Source organism: Tyto alba, unplaced genomic scaffold, assembly GCF_018691265.1.
Source record: "Tyto alba isolate M040663 unplaced genomic scaffold, T.alba_DEE_v4.0 Super-Scaffold_7, whole genome shotgun sequence".
Lineage (NCBI taxonomy): Eukaryota > Metazoa > Chordata > Aves > Strigiformes > Tytonidae > Tyto > Tyto alba.
The window spans coordinates 16,773,102-16,784,761 of NW_024881328.1; positions in this window are offsets into that span (position 1 = coordinate 16,773,102).

The following is an 11,660-nucleotide window of genomic DNA, read 5'->3' on the forward strand; positions in this document are numbered from 1 at the left end:
CATGTATATACCTACCATTGCTTTTTTATTCCTCTTGTAATTGATTAATACTCTAGTCAATAATGCCTATGTTATGTCTCAGCCCCATAAGTGCATTGCACTTCTCAGTTTTGTCATTAAAGAATGAACTGCTCACCTGTTTACAATTAAGCATATGCTTAAGTGCTTGCTGGGTTGGAGTCTATTATTTTGTAGTTTAGGTACAATTTATTCCTTTCACTGCACATATTGTTGTTACCTTTTTTTTTTATTATTATTATTATTATTACTATTTTTATTCTTGTTTTGCTACATTTGTCCATCTGGGAGCAGGATGTTTTCTTCATGATTCCTAATTCAAATTGGTATAAAATTTTATTTTTTAAAGAGTGATTTCAGGAGTTTATCCATTAACATATTTTTATTTTTTCTGACTTGAACTGTTTAATTGTAGCTTGTGTGTTTAGAGCTACAAGCTGTGATAATCAAAATGCATCTGCTTCCCTGCTACTGGTGGTAAAATATTTCATGCATAATCCATTACATTTAAATAAAATAATTTTTTAAATTACAATAGTAATGTTCTCTACCATTCATAGAACTAGAAGTATATAATCTTTGTTCCAGTTACAGAAAAGATTTAAACCCACTAAAATTGATTTTTATTTCTTTTCAGCAAGGAGGTCTGATTTTAAGCTTATAATTATTGGTTTTAAAAAATATTTAGTAGAGCTCGGTTGATTAAAGATTTTTATGGTAAATATAACATTATTGAATTCTAAAATGTTTAAATTCTTACTACATAATATTATTTGCAATAAATTATTCCAAGAACTCTAAAGCCTTTATCCCCAAGTACTAATATAATGCAAGATGGGTCTATTTCAATCATCATTTCTTGTTTGCATTCAAAGTTGAGGTTACATTTTAAACAAACCCAAAGCCTCTGGTTGTTTGGATCCATAGTCCTGTTACAGCTCTAACTCTGGCTGTAACCCTACAAGTCCGTTTGGCCTCACTCATTGCCAGCACCACTCCCTTGCTTTAGTGACGTCAGCTGAAGGATTAATTTAAGACATTAAATCTAACACCCTGAAAACAAATTACACAAAATATATTATGTAGCAAAATCTAATCGAGTTCTGACTCCAACCTTGCTTGGCTTAAACAGTCTGCTCACTTTTTCTTTCCACTGAAGATCACACATTCTTCTAGGACAACATTCAGGAAGAGCTTGCAAAGGGGGCTTTTATCTTTCCTTTTAAACTGATAACATTATCAAGCGTAATTCAAACATCAATTTCACCATTATCTAGTTTTCCTTAACATTCCTTTCTGACTGACTATATTCCCATGCAAACTCTCCCTTTGTTCTCCCACAGAAAGGTGCTTGGAAGTATTAGAAAGTTTCTGCCCTAAAAAGAATAAATAAAACCTTTCCAATTATGTGTTCTGTCCCTTAAAACAAAAGCAAGATGAAATGACTTAGATTTTAAAATAGTGTCCAAAAGGTGTTCTCTCCCACATCACTCAAACTCACAGCTTGTGTTGAATCTCTTCCCTACCTTGTTATGAGAAATAGATGATACCTAAGCACCTCTTCTCATGTTCCAAACACAAAAAGATACCTAATACCATAGCACAGGGAAGGCCCCAAATCTGAGAGCTTTTCCAGTCTAGTTCAGAAAGATTCACCCACTCAGAAAGGGGGAGAGGCACGAAATAAAATGACATTAAAGCTTTGTCTCATATCTCACTGAAGACTGTCTCTTGATTGTAAGCCTGCTTGAATTCTTGAGAATTATGTGGTGTTCGTGCTATATCTTATTGGGACTTCAAAACTCTGGCAGGTTTTTCACTGAATTTCAAAATTCAAATTAAATTCCTTTTTCCATCCACTATTTTCTGTTTCCTGCCTGTGTGGATGTGGCCACCACAAAGAGTCATCTTAGGCTCTGAATTTGTGTCAGATTAGCTACCCTTTACTTCCAAGAAGCTTACAAAAATTTCTATGTGCTACATCATGCGGGAAAAGAAGGGATTTGGCACACATGAAAGAATTTTTTTCAGTTTTCTATTATCGTCAATCAACAAGGGAGCAGGTACATGAATCATGTGGTTGCTTTGGAAATTATTCCAAGAATTCTAGAAGCCTTTTATTATTTATTAAAATATTTTTAAAATGGAAATTAATTGTATACTCTAGTAGATGATCCAGATTATCCCTATCTATAGCTATAATAGAACACATGACCTATCTGGTAGAATAACACAAAGGATATCATATCACCAGGTTACCATATCAACAGCACAAAACCTCAGTGAAATCCAGAAAATATTTTCTGTAAAATATACCTACACAAGGTTTCACACTGGTGATAACCATACCAGGTAGACTTATGTAAGAGTAACAGTTGTCCCAGTTGCAATGCCTTCCTCCTTCCTTCCCTTCACTGATAGCCTCATTTAATTTCCTTGGTAACAAAATTGAGTGACTCGTTCACTACAAATTATTTATAAGAGCTCTCTCACCTTCATTTACTGTAAGCTCACTATCACTTCAGATTTTTTCAGTTTTCAGAATTATCTAACTCTTTGCTTCTGGTGTTTGGGATTTGATTTTTCAGAAAATGAGGACAGTAGCTTTCTGGTTTGGCAAGTGCAGTCTTAATGTAAGCATCCTCAGTGGTTTAACGAGTCACAGCCTTGTGTGTACAGATATCAGGGTCATCAGCATGCTAGAAGGAATAAACATATATGTCAAATTTCTGTTTTTGTTTCCAAACTCTATTTTGAAATAAGGAAACTCTACCAGATAAACCAAACAAACATCTTAAATTGTGAAACTTTTTCTTAACATGTCCCTGTACAAGTGATGGAAATGCATGCTATTTCTACTACTTTACTCTGAAAACCAAAGAGTAAGTGTTGCAGCACCTCAACATCTTTACTAGGAATTTTGCAATACAGGATCTTCTCTTAAAACTCTACCTTTTGGAATCAGGCGGTTTCCAGACAGGAAGAAAACGTCAAAATCTGAATCTCAAAAACTCAAAGACAGAGAAGGGCATGGAGAATTAAACTATTGCTTAAATGGTTTCATTTATTTTAAAGCATTCATGGTCATTTCTTTCCCTACATACTTTGATGATAGTGACATTGAGTCATAAGCTAAGGGAAGATAAGAGACATGATACTTCTGTCTTGGATATGGAAGATAAATTTAGTTTCTATATTGCAAAAATGTGCTGCTTGGAAAACAACTAGAGAACCTCCTACTCTTCCCCCCACTCCTCCTAATGTGTTGAATAGGAACAGTAAGCCCCTTCCTTTGCACATGTGAGACACCAGTCCCTTTACTGTATGAAATCCTTAAAACCTTAGTTCTCCTTATTTATATCCCTTCAGGCAGATTTCCTATAGTTCTTATAGGTACAGCCCTGACAGTTTAAAGGGAGTGAGGATCTCTTTCCTGCCTAAAAGTGACAGGGCAATGTGGTCACAAATCAGCATCACCTGGTTTGATATGTGGCAAAGCCTTGACAAAAAACAGTATGGTAATGAGAACAAACAGAAACCCAAAAGGCAATTATTATAAGAGAACAGCATTTTTTGTCAACATCAACACTAGCGAGCTCTGTCACAGCAAGACAAAACGAACTGCCTGGATAGGAATAATCTTGCACAGCATTATCCTCTGGATGCATGTATGCTGAAAGATCTTCTGAGATCCCAGATTTAAAAAAAAATCCCTTCCTAGCATGCCAACATGCTTCAGGGTTTACCAGGAATTACACAGTAAACATGTAGCAAGGCAAGCAATCCTACTTTCCCTAGACAGAGCAACAAATAGGTACAAGCCAGTTGTAAATCCTACCAATACTACATCTACTCAAAGTCTCACAGGGGTATGATAATCCTAGAAACCACACAATTCTTTCCTACTGAAATTACATATTCCCATTCTATATAGGAGCCTTTTTTTAAGCAGGGGAGACTAAAAAGGTTTGACCTTGCCATTAATGAAATGTTTGCTGGAGGACTAGTCCCCCACTCTTTTGCAATTCAAGGTTCCTATCCATCCCGTAGGAATGCCTGGCTGATCACAAATAATATAGTGAATCACTGCTGTCTTTAATACCTGTTCTTCTTGGCCTCTTGGTTACAAAAACACTAGTCCCTAAAAGCACCCATCAGCATTGCAGAAACCAACCAAGGAAAATATCTTCTAGCTAGAGGCTTTTGTCTTTTTTTTTCATTTGTCATCCTCTTAAAGAATACTCAATAAAAGCATTACAGCATGACATAATATGATTCCTTGGTTTAGTCCTTCTTCACAAATCCCTGAGAAATAAATAATGGATTCTCATTGTTCCCTGGTCCTGAGGCTAAACATCAGTCTTCCAGTAAAATCATCCAACATTCGACTTCCAAACTTTAGATGACAAGTACACGTTGATAACCAGTAAAGAACTGGAGGGCACTTCCACTTGTTGCATTATGTTAAAGATATCTGAAAAACAACGCACTCTTTTCTCCTAACTTTTTTCTAAGATGATGCAGTTGAAATACTAGTCATAAAAGAGAAGCAAAGGGCTAGGAAAGATTTTCTCCACTGAGAAGTACCCAATACAGTGGAAAAGCCTTAGGACCCTGACCTAACCCCTCATCTGGAAAACATAAGATTATTCCTCGTCTGCCATACAATTTTCTATAATTTAATTAATTTTAATTTTACCTGAATTGAACAATTGATATTTTATTGCTTCTCATGGCAGAAACTTATTAATACACCATGATTTTCTGTGCCAGTAGAATGAAGACAGTATGTTATTTCTAATTTTTTTTAGCCAAATAATTCTGTAAATTTCATTTGTTCTCTCCTTCTCCCATATTACTAGGTGGTGAAATGCCAACATCAAAAAATAACTATAAATGCACATAATCGCAAATTATACATCAACATAATTACAGTAATTGCAAGTACTACTCTTGCATTCCAATGTGGCCCAGTGTCATGACAGATTAAAACATTCATCTCTACTATACATTTATACATTCGCTCATAATGTCTTACCGGTTAAGGTGACCCAACATCACAAGATGCAAAAAGTAGAAATCAACACAGTGAAACTGCTCACGGTGGGCCTAAAATCTATAGTTTTGCAAACATAACAACATTAGAGGCATTTGCTTTGGTAGAATAGCATGGCCAAAGTAGATCTTTCTTGCATCAACTGAATCTCACACAGCCAGTGAATGCATGTAGCCATTCCCTGCAGTCTCAGCTGGTGGGAAGGTGATTGATCATCTGCATCCTGGTAGGAGTTAGAAAGCTTTACCAGCTGAGATTAATGTCTCAGAAATCTGCAAAGTTCAGGTTTTTTGTAACCACCTTTAAAATAGGGTAGCAATGAGACAAACAGCTGCCCACAATTTCTGGAGGTGATACCTATTTATATAGCAAAACTAAACTGATAAGCAACTAGTAGATGATTATTTCTTGGGTGAATTTGGAGACTTCATTCTATATGAAAGGAATTGTATGTTATTTCATACAACTTCATCTGAAAATAACTGGTGTTTGATAGAGTCATTATGATTACTATGCATTTATTATCTATGAATTTCTGACAATAACCTAAAAGAAGTTTCTGTAGATGTGATAGTGAAATATTGATTGCCTTTTCAGTGGTATCTTAAATGAAGATTTTGAACCAAGCCCTTCCAGATATGTGTAACTAATTCCCCACATACCTTTTTGATTCTCTAATCATCTAGACTTAATGCTTCCTTTTTCCTTCTGGGACGAGACTATCTCTGAAGTATTTGGGAATCTTCAAGCAAATTCAAGTGGTCACCACTATCTGCGTAAAGGAGACAAAGGTCTTCATGAGCTACTGAGAGTAAAAGACACTTGTTTTTAATCTTCTTTGTATATACCTGCAATTGTAAACCAAGGTAAGCACTAATCCAGTTAGATAACCAAACAGCTGATAACCAGTTGCTAAAAGGAACTTAGCTGTTAATGTAAACATGGCCGAAATTTTATGGTATTACTTAAGAACTTATTTGAGGAAAGTTCTTTGAGCATCCCTTCTTATCAGCTTCTCTTAGACCCAGGTTAAAGATTTTTCTTCTATTGTAAATTAGCACCTTGAATGTATATTATAGGTGTTTTACTTAATTGTACACCCTAGTTTTTCCATGTTAAAATTTATTTTACCCTAAATAAACTGATTTTTTTTTGTGACTAAATTGCTATAATTGTGGATGTGTCAGTGTTGATGTATTATACATTTCTTCATCAACAGTGTCTTTATCGTGTAAGTCATGTTCTCAGTCTACAGGTCCTTGACATTTCCCATAAACACTTCCAAGAAAATGGCCTTTGTATGTTGGCACACTTTCTAATTTTAAGAACACCAACATTTGCTATTGGGAAAGATACCACATGATGTTACTTTTCAGACCACTTATAACAATTACTTGCTTCGCTATAGGCTTTTTTTAAAATGTATGTCCTATATGAAATACTTTCATATGGGCATCACTTTATCTCATATTATTATAGTTTTTCCAGTTTGTGTCCCAGCATGCACTTTAAACTGTACAAAACTCCCATAAATGCTAATATTCAGACAAATGATTAAGATAATGCATATCAGGTCAGTTTGGTAATTGCCTGATTCATGGCAATACAACTCTGCTTAAATATTCTTTACTGCAGGTTACTTGTATTATTTTGTATTTGTCAGGAGCCAAGAGCCCCCACAAACTTTCTGAAGTTCAGCTGATAAGTGGCAACCTGAATGCAATTTACAGACAAAAAAAAATAACCTACTTTGAATGTATCCCAAACAGCTGCTAGGGCTTACTGGTTTCTTGAAGTTGCCTGAGCAAATTGCGTTCTGAAAAAATAATGGTTAACTTGAGCAAAGTTGGGCAATCTCATAGCTCATGTCCTACATAACAGAAGCACACAACTTTTTGCCATTAAGAAAAATGTTTCATTCATACTTCATATTTTTTTCCATTTTTCCTTCTCAAAAATATAGAAACAATGCAATCCAAACAATCTGCTCACACCTTTCAGCTTCTGGTTTAGACACCAATTCTACATTTGACTGATTTGAAACAGTAAAATGGTAAAAGCAGATCTTATCCTGAAATTTAACTGCATCAAATATTCTCTTGCAGCTGTTCATCCCTCATACACTTCCTTCCAAAATCCCTGACTCTAGCCTTCCTTTTAGCTGAGTAAAGAGAGCTGTTTCAGTGAGTTTATGCTTCAATGTAACTGTTTCCCAAGTAGATAAACACTTGGCAGCAAACAACATGCTTCAAACATTGCCAAGATTGGTACAATACCCTTTAAATGGTGTCAAAGATCTGCTGTTTATAGCAATGCAGGACTGACGTTTACTGTAGTGCCTGAAACATGCAAAATATCCCCCTCAATTATTTCTTATTTTCTTTACTCTGATCTCACCTAGACTGTAATCTCTTCAGAGTAGGAACTGTCTTTATTTTGAATTTTAGATGATAACAGGTAGAGTGTCAAAGCTCAATGATTAACAAACTCTGTTAAAGAAAAATCTCAGCAGAAGGCATACAGGACTGCAAAGGCTGGATTTTCTCTAACGAGGCCTATGTGAAACTTTGGACACACTGTACTATTTGTTACATGCAAATTCCCATTTTAAGCAAGCATATGCAAGAGATGAACACAAACTGAGCACATTTACACATACTAGGGCTAAGAGTCCTTGTCAAACAAGTATAACAAAACGCCTCTATCTCTAAGAAGCTATAATAAGCACATTGCTCTTAGCTATAATTTTTTGTTGTTGTTTTCATAGATCTGTAATCACGGACTTTTCCTAAGGAATACTATAAACGCAGCACCACCTAGTGGTACCAAAACCACAATGTACTATTTTCAGTGGTTTCCTTGAAGAAAATTACTTCGGAAACCATAGGGGAATCTCTCAGATGAAATTATTTTTAAAATACCCACATGACATCTACATGTTTTGGGTTTTTTAAAATTCAGCATGAACATGAATAAATAATATCTGCAAGCTCTGGGTATATGTTTAAGTATTTTCTGTGTTAATACCCTTTGAAAGGGAAAAAGATGTGAATGTGTCTATTAATCACAGAGGATAAAACATTTTTCTTGTTTTGTGTATATATATGTATGTATCTATAAAAATATATTTTTTAAATGAACAGGTATTAAAATATTTACTACTTACATCTTCCCATCTAACTATTATTTACTACTGCTGGTGTAAAATTTATATGAAAACCTATGTATGAATAAAAAATATCCAGCAACTTTGGACCTCTTCCCTAATATTTTGCAACACACATTCCAGTGAACCATATTTATCTTGCTTCAATATATACAGTCCATCACACAGATGACCACCTTGCAAAAAAGCAGAAGAGTCCAATGTGTAAGACCAATTGGACTTGTCTTCCATAGTGATTGTATAGACACATGTACTTACATCTTCCCTAAGCAGATGTGCAGCACTGTGACTATAACTTGGTAATATTTTAAATCATCTTAGCATCTGCTTTTTATGTGACCATGTAAATCCTCTATTGACACTTCAGGAGGTGAAAAACTCTTCAATGCATCTGCCTCCATGGGAGCTTAAGAACTAAGTCTGTTCCAATGCTCGACAACCCTTTCAGTGAAGAAATTTTTCCTAATATCCTATCTGAACCTCCCCTGGCCCATCGATCCAGCCTGTCCAGATCCCTCTGTAGAGCCTTCCTACCCTCAAGCAGATCAACACTCCCACCCAACTTGGTGTCATCTGCAAATGTACTGAGGGTGCACTCGATCCCCTCATCCAGATCACTGATAAAGATATTAAACAGAACTGGCCCAAATACTGAGCCCTGGGGAACACCACCTGTGACCAGCTGCCACCTGGATATACCTCCATTCACCACCACTCTTTGGGCCCAACCATCCAGCCAAGTTTTTACCCAGCAAAGGGTACACCCATCTAAGCCTTGAGCAGCCAGTTTCACCAGGACAATGGCGTAGAAAACAGTGTCAATGGCTTTACTGAATTCTAGGCAAACAACATCCACAGCCTTCCCCTCATCCACTAAGCAAGTCACCTTGTCTTGGTAGGAGATCAGGTTAGTCAAGCAGGACCTGACTTTCATAAACCTATGCTGACTGGGCCTGATCACCTGGTTGTCCTGTACATGCTGTTTCATGACACTCAAGATGATCTGCTCCATTACTTTCCCCAGCACTGAGATCCTGCCAATGAGTCTGTAGTTTCCTGGATCCTCCTTCTGGTCCTTCTTGTAGATTGGTGTCACATTTGCTAACTTCCAGTCAACTGAGACCTCCCCAGTTAGCCAAGACTGATGGTAAATGATTGAAAGTGGCTTGGTGAGCTCTCCTGCCAGCTCCCTCAGTACCCTGGGGCAGATCCCATCTGGCCCCATAGACTTGTGTATGTATAAGTGGTGTAGCAGGTCGCTAAACATTTCCCCTTGGACTATGGGGGCTTCATTCTGCTCCCTGTCTTCTAGCTCAGGAGTCTGGCTACCTGGAATTATATGACAACATAACAGGAAGGAAAAACATCAATGATCAAAATAAGTAGTGGCCTTTTTTTTTTTTGGTATATGATGCAAATAGCACATATATCAGTTGCCCAAACTGCTCTTGCCTCATCTCATCTCTCTCATCCTCCCGCATCCTACATGCAGTCCACAGATCACCTGTCGAGTTCCTTAACTTTCATCTCATGTACGCTTCCATAGATTATTTGCTGTAGCCCCAAAGCCTCCACTCTGTGTGGCTCTCCTACTCCCCTTTCCCCAGTCCTGTGTGCATAACAGCACAACTCTTCTGTTTCTAGCTCCAAACACACCCCCAGTTCCTACTTCCGCCATGTTCACGGCTGCCAGGCATGCTATTCCATCTTCTCAGACACGTCAATGCTGGGGTATTTAAGGAGCTCATAAATTTCATTCACCACTGGCATATAATTTTGCTGGAGTTGTGACTACTTCACCATTGACTTCATAGATTCCTTCCATGCCTATGTACCTACAACAGAGTAAGAAAAAAAAGAGAACAGACTGACTGAATACAGTGATTCTAGTTAAACAATCACTTCATAGAATTCTTTTCATCATGCTCCATCTTTTCATGACTGGTTGGGGATTTTTCTTTTTTTTTGTCTTCACCATTTCTCATAGTAAATTTATTCTAAACTCTCATTCTCCTCATGGCTTGAAACTTTCTGCACCAGTTTATTCATTGCTAGCTGATAACAGTGGTTTGGGGCAAGCATTGCCCTTTACCTTAAGGAGTAAACACCTTAACTTAAAGGTATTTGAAGAGAATATTTGTCTCCTCTCTCAATATTCACTTTTCTAGACTAATTACATGAATATTTTTGAGGATACATTTAGTGCCTTGCAGACATCCATGTTTCTACTAGTATCTAATCCAACTGGAAGGAGTGTAATCAAGACAGCACAGTTTTGTGTCCAAAGAAACAAGTTCCCCCAACCCCATGGTTACACAGCTTAGGTGCTGGGGCTTGATCTGCAAGCCTGTGGTCTGCTTAAACCACAGGGAGATAGAGCAAAAGAGCACTGTAGTATAACCCTCTCTTTACTCACAGAAACTTTATTAACCTGATAATCTTAGTAGTTGCCTTACCTGCTCAAATCAAACTCCACCTTTCCTGAACATATAACCACAGTGTACATAGCACTTAAGATTCAGTCTCACCTATTCTTCCCCAGTCTCTATCAGAGATATGTTCTAGGCTGTATTTTTCATTATGCAAACACACTTGCAGTTTCTAGTCATCTGGGATTATCTAGGTCTTCCTCTACACATTTCATTTTCAACTAGTGAGCTCAAATAGATTCTTTTTATTCCCTACATACATGTCTTTTGCTATTAAATTCCATCCCATCTCTATTACATTCTGCATTCTGTTTGGTTTTGTTTTTTAATACTTTATGCCTTCACGCTTTATATCATTAATATTTTTCTATCTATTAACCAATTATCATCAATCAAAAAATTACATTAGAATCAGTCCTAGGGTATTTCTTAAATAACTTTGCCAGTTACTTTCTTCCAGAATGACAGTACTGTTAATATAATATTATCTTTCCTTCAGCCAGGTCATTACACACCTTAAATTCTTGTATGAATCTCCATCTTTTCTAGCTGAACTAGTAATTTCTAATTTGAACCAGTGAATCTTCCAGTTCTGTCCAACAAGTTAAAAACTTTAAGATGCTAAGGAAAAATTTGATTATGAGTAGCAATTAAAATGAGAACCAGGACTTGTAAATTATGTATAAATATTTTATTATATATAAAAGACAACGTACATGGATAGATGCTCTAATAAAACAAATCCCAGGCTTTGTTTTCATAAAAAGATTCAAATGCTTTAAAGAGCATTTTAGAATTCCTCTTCCCTCTTCTACGGTGATATATTACATAGGGGCTGATATCAAGCAGAAAATGTACCACAACACAGCAATGGCTGCTGTTTCTAATGATGCTATGGCAATGCAAAAGGAGGGCACCATACAGAATCCAAATTTGGATTCAAGGCTTCTTTGGTCCCTAAGTCAACAAAACCAGGCAGTCATGGAGTCAA